At 33.8% G+C, this 13,480-nt stretch overlaps 1 pseudogene; it reads right to left on the reverse strand.

The window, feature by feature from the left end:
- Window positions 1-592: 592 nt before the first annotated feature.
- Window positions 593-13,136, reverse strand: LOC113925759 (annotated as a pseudogene).
- Window positions 13,137-13,480: the final 344 nt, after the last annotated feature.

Raw genomic sequence — 13,480 nt, forward strand, 5'->3', positions numbered from 1 at the left:
AGGTTTGGAAACAGTCAACACAATTTGTTCCCTACAGGAATTTTTTTCTGAGAAAAAGGATGTTTTATTATCTTGACTTGACTATAAATTATAATTATTATTTATAAAAGTTATATAAGTGATCATCTTTAAAGTATCAAAAAGCCAAATACAAATAAAGCACAGAAAATTATTGAATCAAAAAAGTTCTGACGTAATTCTTCCACGTTATAGGTAATCATAGGAAGAATCATTGCAATAATTACCCAAAGTAATATTAAAGTTAACAAAAAGATGTTTGATCTTAAATGTAAATTCAGATGTATAGTATATCTACAATAATAGATCAGTGTGAAAGTATATCTACATTTTCTAACAGTAAAAGTAGGTAAGTTGGCAAATGCTGTATTCCTCAATGAAATAAGAAAGCAGATCAAGGATAATATATTGAATAGTCTTATCAACCAGACCACCTTTCAGGATAAAATTTCAGGGTAGTGTTCTACACATGTAGCTGAATTTATTATTCTAGAGCCAGTATTTTTATTTACTGAGTTTGCAAATAAAAATGTAACAAATAATTATATGTCAGGACTGGTAGGAATACCAAGTGTTATTTCACAACTGCCACTATGTATTTCTTCTTTTCTGACACCATCTACACAGATCCAGGCTTTCTGTGTTTGAGATGATTCACTTCCTTTCATTGAAAAGTTTCTTTCATGATATGCTGTTCCTGGATCTGGCTGTAGATAGATTTTGATAGATATTGATGACAAGCAATGCATTTTATATGAGGATGATGTTGAAATTTCTCCTTCAATTTCTGGTTATAATCTTTGGCTGCTTTTTCTCGTGATGTAAGTATACCCAATTTTTCGGAAGCATTAGCTCTCCATGACCCAATGTTCATTTCATCAGATCCACACATAATATATTTGCTGTTAGAAGTCCATTTTTCCCAGATAACATGTTGCATTCTTTTTGTGTGATAGACTTCCCTGCTTCTATTTTTGTCCACAGGAAAAATTCAAATAGCTTTATAAAAACTAAGAGACACAAACTCTTTCCTAGTGGGAAAGTGATCCACATCAAGCACCACAGATCACATGTACAGTTACAAGAGTGTGCAGTGCATGTGTATCAAAAGTATGTAAGTTGTAACTTCATTTGCTGCAGTAAAAATGAAAGCTTCTATAAAGTTCCAACAAATTGTATTTGTTCTCATCTCTAAGATGACCTTTTTTAGAGGAGTAGCTTGCCTCATATCATGAAGCACTATATTCCTGTCAGAAGCACAACTTCCCAAGAAAAATGTCTCAATTGGGTTAAATTTAACACTATTTATACTGTTGAATCCCCAGGTCATACAACATATAGGATTGGTTCTTTGTTCATCCCAAATGTCTACTTGATGTTCACATGTGGCAAAAACAGCTTCTTTCCAGTGATGATCAATTCCTGTATATACTCCCTTTCCTAATATTGTATGCGATGGTTGGTTCCTCCTCTTCTCCATCCATTTTCCACTACTTCACAGTTTTGTCATCACCAATGGTAAAAAAAAAAAAAAAAATGTCCCACATGAATGAGTACATATTCTTTGTATAAAACCCTCATGTGTTTGTACTGTACAGATAATTTTCATTTGTCAAGTTCCAAATTCTAACCTCTCCATCATATGCTCCAGAAAGGACCATAACCAGGCTCTTTGGATGCATTGCCAAGCATTGACATCATCTCGGTGACCATCCAGGGAAGCAAGGAATGGTTTTGCAAATACCCGTTCCAGTTTGGTAGCATTTAAAGCTCTTATAGATTTCATGGGACCTTAAAAGAATGTAAGGTAGGATCATAGTTTCTTGGAACTGGTGATGTAGATCCAAATCTTTCTTTCCTGAAAGTTCTGAATCCTCAAGCTGCCTTTTCTGGTTCCTGTATTTTTCCATTAGTCTTTACTGTTGGCATGGAAGTACTAAAAAGAACCTCAGAAAATCTCCTGGGTTCCAAACATAGTCCTCCTTGCTTGTACCATACCAGCAACCAATTTCCCTTGGTAATTGGGATCCCTCAGTCTGTTCCTTACAGGAATTTATATAATAGTGCCAATGTGATATAGTTATTGAAATACACCATTTGGCAGTCATTGCGTGAATTGATTTGGGATCCTGAAAGACAGTGTGCGAGTTTGGCTGTGTGCTACCACTTTTGAAGGAATTCTATTGGACTCAGTAAAACTGATCCGTTAAGTTTGGAATATTCATGTTATGAAAATCAAACTTGATTAGGGCTTGACCTAACTCACACTCTCCAGATTTTAGATGCGACTAGGTTTACACTGAAGGGTACAAAATATGGATTATTCTATTAAGAGATTCAAAGGAAAGCAGTTCTTTTGGTTGAGTGACCCTGAACAAATAATACAAAATTGAGTATAGAACACTGATGCTTAAACTGTTCTTAGTGATAGACCCTTTGAGAATCTAGTAAAAGCTATAAACACATATTCCAGACATGCTGAAATATACACATATATGCATATACAAATACTTTACAAATATCAGCTGGTTCGTAGACCCTTTCAACTTCTGAGATCTCTTAAAGTCTTTGAGTCTTGGCTTAAGAAGTTATAGTCTACAATCACATGCTTTCTTAAATTTCTGAGGATTTTGAGTTTTCAGTTCTCAAAAAGTGGTAATATATGTACATGCATGATACACATATAGCATATATATACATATATTATGTGTGTGCATATATAATACATAATACATGTATATACATATATAATACATATATAAATGAAATATATCCTACTAAATATCATGCTAGCAAAGGAGTGTAGCCTACCTAAGTCAGTTGTCTCAAAAATTGTTACTATGCACCCCCATCAGTAACACATTTTTGAGAATATTCTACTACCCAGTTTTCCAGAGGCTAGAAAATTACTCCATTTCTTTCTCTATTTACCTCTGTCACACAGTAATGAAATATAAGCAGATTACTTAATACCAAATGAGTAGTGGTGTGATCTTGAGCAAGTCATGGATCTTTCCTAGTCATGTTTTCATCTATAAATTTGTTTTATAATTTGATTAATCTTGTTCAGTGCTAAGATTTTGTAATTCTTTCAGTTGATGCTAGAATATGGGATTGTATTTATTGAATTATTTTTGACAAAGACAATATATGTCTTATATGAGCAGGTCCTGTTATATACATTATGCCTCAACAATATGAAATAGTAAACTGAAATAAAAGGGAAATTTCTTATGCCCTAACTCCAGTATGAATGAATGAATACGCTTCTCTTTAGGAACACATATTACCTCTTTAACCCATGATAATGAAGCTGTCATGGGGTGTGTGTATGACCTGAGTCTCAGGGTGCTCAGAGCAGCATGAGTAGTGATAATGCCCCTAGGACCTGGTCTGTTTGTCTTTCATCCTAAATTTGCTAAAGGAATGGGGTGGGTAAGGGACTGAAATAGAATGGCTGTGGCTCAATGTGCAGGGGCCTCAAAGACACTGATTAGCCAGGAAAGTATTAATAATCAGAGTAACCATAATAAAGTTATCTCGACATGAGTAATAGTATGCAAAGCTGAAGAGTGTCTGTGCCTGCATCTAGGGAGTAGATTTAGGAAACCTGGTTTGTTTTATTATTATTATGGATAGAGTGTTTAAAACTAAAATGCTAGGTCGCCAATCCAAGGGGAGGATGCTGGAATGAGGACCAGTATGACATTTGATAACAGGGCAGGGTGTTTAAGTGGGAGGCAGCACTGGTGGCTTTATAATTTGCTGTTTCATTTCTGTTTGGCTTCTGCTGCAACCAGCTGGCATGAAGGATCTCTCTGGTGTTTTGAATCAAGAAGGGAATAAAACATACTCAGGCTTCACTACAGATAACCTGAACATTTTGAATTTGGTTCATGGCAAGAGAAATGTGTACTTTGGATTTATATTTTAGTAGTGGTGGTATGTTGGCTGAACTGATCTCCTTTATGACTTGAGAATTTATTTGTGCAGTAGTGCCTGGATTTAAGAAAGGCAATATACACCTACGGAAGGAAATATTTATCTCATCTGAAAACAATTGACATCTATGAACAATGGCTGCTTAATGAGAAAATATCTGTTGGCAAATAATAGAAATTGTTGAATTTTGGTTGCGGGATTAAGCAGTGGTTTTTCCTCTTAGCCTTATCTTGATCTATTTAGCTTGGATTTGTTACTTGCATTTAGTCATTGTTATACAATTATGAAAAAAAAGAAAAAATTTTATACCCTTTGTCTTTGAAGTGATCTCTGCTTTTTATTTAATTTTCTAAGAATGTATAATGCATAACAAATATAGATATATGATCTTAAGAGTATATTTCAATTATTTTTATCTATTAATCACACCTTTGTAATTACCTCCCAGATCAAGATATACAATATTATTAGAAGCTTCCCTTATACTCTCCTAGCCACCACCACCATTCCATTCTTAGATCTGGCCGAACATCACCAATATTATTCTGCTTGGCCAACTCACATTGACTTGGCTCCTCCCACATCCCCAAAGAGAACTCTGTTATGACTTCTATCACACAGATTGGTTTTGCCTATTGGGGACATTTATATAAATGTAATCGTATAGTATTTTTGTGTATATGTCTGTTTTCTTTTACTCAGTGCTATGTCTGTGAGACTATTCATGTTGTTGCTTATAGAAATAGATTGCTCATTCTCATTGTCATGCAGTATTCCATTTAGAATATCAATATTCTAAAATTATGTACGTTCTTCTATTCATGGATATTTAGGTTGCTTCCAGAATTTCACTATGTCAAATAATGAAATTGTTAATTTTTTGACTTGTCTTTAAGTGAACATATATGTTCACATTTGCAATATCCAATAGTGTATTTGTTGTGTCATAAGATATTGATATGTTTTGCTTTAGGAGATATACTGCTAGACAGCTTTCCAGAAACATTGTACTTACTCATATTCTCACTGGCAGTACTTGCCCCCCAGCATTTCTGGCAGATGTATAGTGGTGTCATTGTGTGTGTGTGTGTGTGTGTGTGTGTGTGTGTGTGTGTGTGTGTTTTATGTAATTTTTTTTAAAGACTTTAATTTGTTTAGAGCAGTTTTAGGTTCATAATAAACCAAGAGGAAGGTACAGAGATTTCCCATTTGTCCCCTCCCCCCATCCATGCATCCTCCCCCATTATCAACATTCCACACCAGTGGTACCTTTATTAGTATCGAAGACCTGCATTGATACATCATAATCACCCAAAGACCATAGTTTACATTAAGATTCAGTCTTCCTGTTGTATGTTCTGTGGGTTTGGACAAATGTGTAATGACATGTATCCATCATTATAATATGATACAGGGAATTTTCACTGCCCTAAAAATCCTCTGTGCTCCATTTATCCCATCCCCTGCCCACAATGATCCAATTATCTTTTTCCTGTTTCCACAATTTTTTCTTTCCAGAATGTTAAATAGTTGGAATTATAGAGTGTGTAGCCTTTTCACACTGGCTTCTTTGACTTAACAGTATTCATTTAAGGTTCGTCCATGTCTGTTCATGGCTTGATAGCTCATTTCTTGTTAGAACTGAATAATATTCTATTGTTTGGAATCTAGAATTCTATAATTTTCTATTGTATTCCAGTTTATTAATTCATTCACCCCCTGAGGGAAATATTGGTTGCTTTCAAATTTTGGCAATTCTGGATAAAGCTTCTGTAAACATCTGTGTGCAGGTTTTTTGTGTGGACATGTTCTCAACTCCTTTAGGTAATTACTGAGGAGAGTTACTGCTGGATCAATGGTAAGAATATGTTAGTTTTGTATGAAGTCACCAAACTGTGTTCTAAAGTGTCTGTTCCATTTTGCATTTTCACTAGCAATGTATAAAAGTTCCCATTGTTCCACATTCTTGCCAACATTTGGTGTTGTCAGTGTTCCAAATTTTGTCCGTTCTAATACCTATGTAGTAACATCTCACTGTTACTTTAATTTGTATTTTTTTGGTGACATATGATGTAGAACATCTTTTCATATGCTTACTTACTCTCTGCATATTTTTTTGGAGAAATGTCTGTTTAGATCTTTGGCCCATTTTATTTTATTTTATTATGTTAATCACCATACATTACATCATTAGTTTTTGATGTAGTGTTCCATGATTCATTGTTTGTGTATAACACCCAGTGCTCCATTCAATATGTGCCCTCTTTAATACCCATCACCAGGCTAACCCATCCCCCCCACCCCCCTCCTCTCTAGAACCCTCAGTTTGTTTCTCAGAGTCCATAGTCTCTCATGGTTCGTCTCCCCCTCTGATTTCCCCCCCTTCATTTTTCCCTTCCTGCTATCTTCTTTTTTTTTTAAACATATAATGTATTATTTGTTTCAGAGGTACAGGTCTGTGATTCAACAGTCTTACACAATTCACAGCACTCACCATAGCACATACGCTCCCCAGTGTCTATCACCTTAAAATTTTGGGAGGCACTTTCTTCTAATAGACCAAAATAAGCCCAAAATCTAGTGTGTGACACTGATCTGTGCACCAGCCTGATCATATTTGATCATATTCTATTTTTTTAAATCTTTTTCTTTTCTTTTTTTTTTTCTTTCTTTTTCTTTCTTTTACCCCGGTTTCAGGTCTCTTCTGATTTGTTTAGTGTATATTTTTCTGGGGTCGTTGTTACCCTGTTAGCATTTTGTTCTCTCATTCATCTATTCTCCTCTGGACAAAATGACAAAATGGAAAAAATCACCTCAAAAAAAAAAAGAACAAGAGGCAGTACTGACTGCCAGGGACCTAATCAATACAGACATTATTAGTAAGATGTCAAAACTAGAGTTCAGAATGATGGTTTTAAAGATACTAGCTGGGCTTGAAAAAAGCATGGAAGATATTAGAGAAACCCTTTCTGGAGAAATAAAAGAACTAAAATCTAACCAAGTCGAAATCAAAAAGGCTATTAATGAGGTGCAATCAAAAATGGAAACTCTAACTGCAAAGATAAATGAGTCAGAAGAGAGAATTAGTGATATAGAAGACCAAATGATGGAAAATAAAGAAGCTGAGAAAAAGAGAGAGAAACAGCTACTGGATCATGAGGGCAGAATTCAAGAGATAAGTGATACCATAAGACAAAACAATATTAGAATAATTGGGATCCCAGAAGAAGAAGAAAGAGAGAGGGGGGCCGAAGGTATATTGGAGCAAATTATAGCAGAGAACTTCCCTAATTTGGGGAAGGAAACAGGCATCAAAATCCAGGAGGAACAGAGAACCCCTCTCAAAATCAATAAAAATAGGTCAACACCCTGACATCTAATAGTAAAACTTACGAGTCTCAGAGACAAAGAGAAAATACTGAAAGTAGCTCGGGAGAAGAGTTTTGTAACCTGCAATGGTAGAAACATTAGATTGGCAACAGACCTATCCACAGAGACCTGGCAGGCCAGAAAGGACTGGCATGATATCTTCAGAGCACTAAATGAGAAAAATATGCAGCCAAGAATACTGTATCCAGCGAGGCTGTCATTGAAAATAGAAGGAGCGATAAAAAGCTTCCAGGACAAACAAAAACTAAAGGAATTTGCAAACACGAAACCAGCTCTCCAAGAAATATTGAAAGGGGTCCTCTAAGCAAAGAGAGAGCCTAAAAGCAACATAGACCAGAAAGGAACAGAGACAATATACAGTAACAGTCACCTTACAGGCAATACAATGGCACTAAATACATATCTTTCAGTAGTTACCCTGAATGTAAATGGGCTAAATGCCCCAATCAAAAGACACAGGGTATCAGATTGGATTAAAAAACAAGACCCATTGATATGCTGTCTGCAAGAGACTCATCTTAGACCCAAAGACACCCCCAGATTGAAAGTGAGGGGGTGGAAAACCATTTACCATGCTAATGGACACCAAAAGAAAGCTGAGGTGGCAATCCTTATATCAGACAAATTAGATTTTAAACCAAAGACTGTAATAAGAGATGAGGAAGGACACTATATCCTACTTAAAGGGTCTATCCAACAAGAAGATCTAACAATTGTAAATATCTATGTCCCTAACATGGGAGCAGCCAATTATATAAGCCAATTAATAAGAAATGCAATCATATGGCCCATTTTAAAATCAGTAGTTCATTTTCTTATTGTTGGGTTTTAAGAGTTCTTTGTATATTTTAGGGGTGCCTGGGTGGCTCAGTTGGTTAAGTGTCGACTCTTGATTTCAGCTCAGGTCATGATCTTGGGGTCCTGGGATCAAGACCTGCTCTGTGCTCAGTGGGGAGTCTGGTTGAGGATTCTTTCTCCCTCTGCCCCTCCCCCCACTCATGTGCGGGCACTCTCTCTTTCTGTCTCAAATAAATAAATAAATCTTAAAAAAAAAAAAAAAAACTTCTTTGTATAGTTTGGATAACAGGCCTTTATCAGATGTATTTTTGCAAATATTTTCTCCCAGTCTGTGGGCTTGTATTCTTATTCTCTTGACATGGCCTTTCACAGAAGTTTTAATTTTAATGAAGTCCAGCTTATCAATTATTTCTTTTATGGATTGTGCCTTTGGTGTTATATCTAAAAAGTCATCATCATATCTAAGGTCATCTAGCTTTTCTCCTATGTTATCCTCTAGGAGTTTTATTTTGAATTTTATGATCCAGTTTGAGTTAATTTTTGTGAAGGGCACAAAGTCTGTCTAGATTATCTAGATCCTTTTTTTTTTTGATGAATCTAGATTCATTATTCATCAACATGTGTATGTCCAGTTGTTCCATAACATTTATTGAAAAGACTATCTGTGATCTATTTTATTGCCTTTGCTCCTTTGCCAAAAATCAATTGACTGTGTTTGCATGGGTCTATTTCTGGTTTTGCTATTTGGTTCCATTGATGTACTTCTCTATTCTTTCACTAATATCACGTTGTCTTGATTACTGTAGTTTTACAGTAAGTCTCAAATTCAGGTCCTGTGAATCCCCTGGCGTTGTTCTTCAATATTACACTAACTCTTCTGGTTCTTTTGCTTATCCATCTAAACTTTAGAATCAGTTTGTCAACATCCACAAAATACCTTGCTGAGATTTTGATTGGGATTGTACTGAATCTGTAGATCAAGAACCACTGATACGTTGACAATACTGAGTCTTCCTTCCTATTCATGGTCATGGAATACCTTTCCATTTATTTAGTTCTTATTTGATTTCATTCATCAGAAATTAATAGTTTTCCTCTTGTAGATCTTAGACATATTTGTCACATTGTGGTTTTAATTTGTATGCACTTGATGGCTAATGGTGTTGATAACTTTTACATGTGTTTATTAGCCATTGGATAGCCTCTTTGTGAAATGCCTGTCCAGATGTTTTGCCTACTATTTTCTGTGGGGTCATCTATCTATGTTTCTTGAGTTGTAGAAGTTTTTTATGTAGTTTGTTTATTTTTCCTGAACATTGTATATAATTATGTATGTATGTGTCTCTGTGTGTGTATATGTGTGTATCATATATATACATATATATATATGTTTTTTTCTCATTCTGCCTTTTAAACTGTCTTCATGGAGTATTTTGATAAATAGGCACAAATTATTAGTGTTATCTTTAGCAATGCCTTTTGTTTCCTCATTAAGAAAGCTGTTATTTTGGTCATGAAAACATTCACATATATTATCTCCTACAACCTTTATTGTTTTGTACTTTACATTTAGATCTACACTTCATCTGGAATCAATTTTGGTGTATTTAGGACATAAAGATTAAGATTTATTAACCTAATTTTCCCCCACTGCAAAGCAATGTCACCTCTATCATAAGTCTGTGGCTGTTTATATGATTCTGTTTTCTGGATGCTTTATTATATGCCATGGGCCAGATTTTCTATTCTTGTGTCAATATCATAAAATCTTCCTTATTATGATCTCTTGGTAAGTCTTGGTGTATGGTAATGTAAATACTCTTTGTTTTCTTTTTTTTTACTGTTAAATTTTATTTTATTATGTTATGTTAATCACCGTACAGTACATCATTAGTTTTTGATATAGTGTTCCATGATTCATTGTTTGCATATAACACCCAGTGCTCCATTCAATATGTGCCCTCTTTAATACCCATCACCAGGCTAACCTATCCCCCCAACCCCATCTCCTCTAGAACCCTGTTTGTTTCTCAGAGTCCATAGTCTCTCATGGTCCCTCTGACTATTTTCATTTAAGATCGCCTTGCCTCATCTTGACCTTTTTGCATTTTGATTTGAATTTTAAAATAAACTTATTAATGTCTATAAAATAAAATTTTGACTTTAATTGGGATTGAATTGAACCTATTTAATTAATCTGTGTAATTTGGGAAAGAATATATTTACAATCTTTAATAAATTCTTTCATTTATTTACCTCTCCTTTAATTTTTCTAAGTAATATTTTATAATTTTATGTGCAAAGATTTTGCACAATTTTTATTAAATATATAAGAATTTTATGTGATTGATGCTAAAATTAATATCTTCTTTTAAAATTTTTATCTTCTAAAAAAATTTTTATTTTCATGTTAAATTTACTTATTGATTCTAACAGTTTATGAATGCTTCTGGATATTTTGTGTACATGATAATATCACTTGCAAACAGTGTCCATTTATTTATTCTTTTCCAAACTTTATAATTTTTATTTCTTTTGATAATATTATTGCACAGGCTAGGGCATCCAGTGCAAAGTTAAATGAAAGAGATGTTATCAGACTTTCTTGTTCCCAGTCTTGATGGGAAATTTTTGATATGTCTTAATTAAATATAATGTATTATGTAGATATTTGTAGATATCCCTTACCAGATTAAGAAGATTCTCCTCTATTTTTAGTTTGCTAAAAGTTTTTATCATGGGAGAATATTGACTTTTATCAAAAGCTTTTCCTGTATCTATTGCTATAATTACGCCATTTACCCCTTTATTCTGTCAGTGTGATGAATTAGATGGATTGCTTTCTGAATGATGTTAAACTTCTCTTTAGATCTAAAATAAACCTTACTTAATGTTGTAATATTGTCTGTTTTATGGTTTTATTTGCTCATATTTCATTTAGAAATTTTCAACTATGTTTTCCAAAGAAATTTGTCTGTAATTTTCCTTCCTCGTTATGCCCTTTTAAAATTTTAGAGTAAAGACTGTGCTGATCCCATAAGGTGAGCTGGAGACTGTTCCTTGTTTTTCTCTTCGGTGAAAGTGTTGTGTAGAATTATTATTTCTTCCTAAATGTGTGGAAGAATTCAATAGTGAAGTCATCTGGGCTAGATTTTGAAATGTGATTTTTTAGTATGAAAACCAATAATATATTCAGTTGCTTTAGTAAATAATGGGATAATCTGAAGTTCTATTTTGTTTTATCCTGTCAGCTTAAACATATTTTATTATTTCCCCCCATCCTGGGAAATGTTTTTCTCATTTCATTTAAATTAAAGAAAAAATAACTTAGGACTGTATTTCATTATACAAAGCAAAACATTTTATAAATTTCATCAGTTACATCAAATATATTAAATACTATATAATATTAGTAGGATATTTTACCAATAGGTAAACCTTTATATGCCTCTTTGATCAATTGTATTTATTTCCTAGTGAGATATTAGATTAATTAAAATAAGAATATGTTTTTGATAAACATTATTGATAACCCATGTCCTCTACATTTCAAAAACCGTAAAAGCTGTGTAGTTCCAATAAAGCCCCAGTATTTTTGTTTGCTATTAGTTGGTTTTAAGAGTTCTTTTCTATTTTCCTTGATCATACTTCTTTTTAAGGTTAAAGTGCTTGCTAATGTGAAAAACTTAACAATAGTAAGTTAATTATTTAGAAAATTCATGTCTTCACTGTCTATTTTTCATTGTCAGTATTTCATAAAATATACTGTATCTCTTGCTTCTACCCCAGCCACTCTCTAGAATTTCAGTTAGTTTTTATTATATGTGCATTTATTTTTCTCAAACATTTAGATAAAAAAACCCACAAAGATTATAAATTTGGTCTCATTTTTTAAGAGAATTAATACAGATTGCAGTTCCTCCAGAAATATCACCTAGGTTGTAAAATGCCCTCAGCACTATTTACTTTTCTCTCCTTAGAAATGGGTTCAGAGTAGAGCAAACCACAGGTAAACTCATAGGGTTTCAGTAGTGATGGTGACATGAGGTGAGGGAATAGTAAGGGCAACATTCAGGATCTAGGTCAAGAATATTAGTGAGGGCCCCACCAATTCAAATTTAGGGTAACTTGTATGAAGTCCCAAGGCAAGGACTACACAGGCTGTCTTTATTAGGAGTTTGGTTACACAAGCTCTGGGTCAGCTCCCATTCTTTGTGGCTCTCCAGGCAGGCCATCTCACCTAGTTAGTGTGGCCAGGTAGACCAAGGAAAGCACCAACAACTGGGTGCTTTTCATTGCTAATCCTGGCCTTGACTCACTCTGTGACCTTTCTTGGTGTGTTTTTTCAGCTGGAAAGTGAAGATAATAATAATGAGCTATTTAACAAGGGGTGTTGTGTGGGTTAACAGTTAATAACATGTTTCATAAGACAAGGCAGCATTGAACTTGTAAATACTAATAAAGTTTCTCCACACTACAAAGTAAATTAGTGCTTCTCTTGAAGAAAACCCAATATGCCAGAACATGAACATGCAAAGCAGTTGAAATAAGGTGAATTTTTACTTGATAGAAGTAACTTCATTTTCTAAAAGAATACTCCAGTTTTCCTTTTGATATTTGGTTCATCCCTTGCACATTTAAAAACTTTATTATAAAGTTTATCCATATCTTCTATTACTTTAGTGTTTTGTTCTTAAAATACATATTTTGATGTGATTGGATACAATTTTTTTTCTCAAAAATTGAACTAAGAATAAATATATAGCTTACTACCTGTATATATATGTAAGTCAACTTCATTTATATAAGGTTTTTTGTTAATTCTGTTGCTTCATCATGAAAGATTCTTTTATTACTTGGGGAAATTGTGTTAAACTTAATGAATTTAAACTTATACATAGCTTTCTAGGACTCTAACATATCACAGCCGGTAACCTATCTCCAATAGCGTAGCCCTGAGCCAGCTGTTTATAGGCAAAATTGTACATGCCCACTAAATTAATTCTCCATACAATTTACTTCATTTACTTTCTGTTTACTTGCTTTGTTATTCACAAAGATGAGGAAAAATCACAGATATATATATAAAAGTACTATGAGCTTGCTAAAAGATCATCAAAAGATGATGATAATTTCTAACCACTAAAAAGTACTTATTGAATTCAGGAATTATTATTGATATTACCAAGACAAAGTCAAATGCAAAAAGCCAAAAAAATTATACTGGTAGAGGAAAACTTCAAATAGAAAAATTGGACCCCATGTTTAGTAAGTATTGTTAAAATAATTTGGAAAATGCTCTTCCTTTCTTTATATAGATCTGAATGTCGTT

The sequence above is a fragment of the Zalophus californianus genome, chromosome 4, assembly GCF_009762305.2.
Source record: "Zalophus californianus isolate mZalCal1 chromosome 4, mZalCal1.pri.v2, whole genome shotgun sequence".
Lineage (NCBI taxonomy): Eukaryota > Metazoa > Chordata > Mammalia > Carnivora > Otariidae > Zalophus > Zalophus californianus.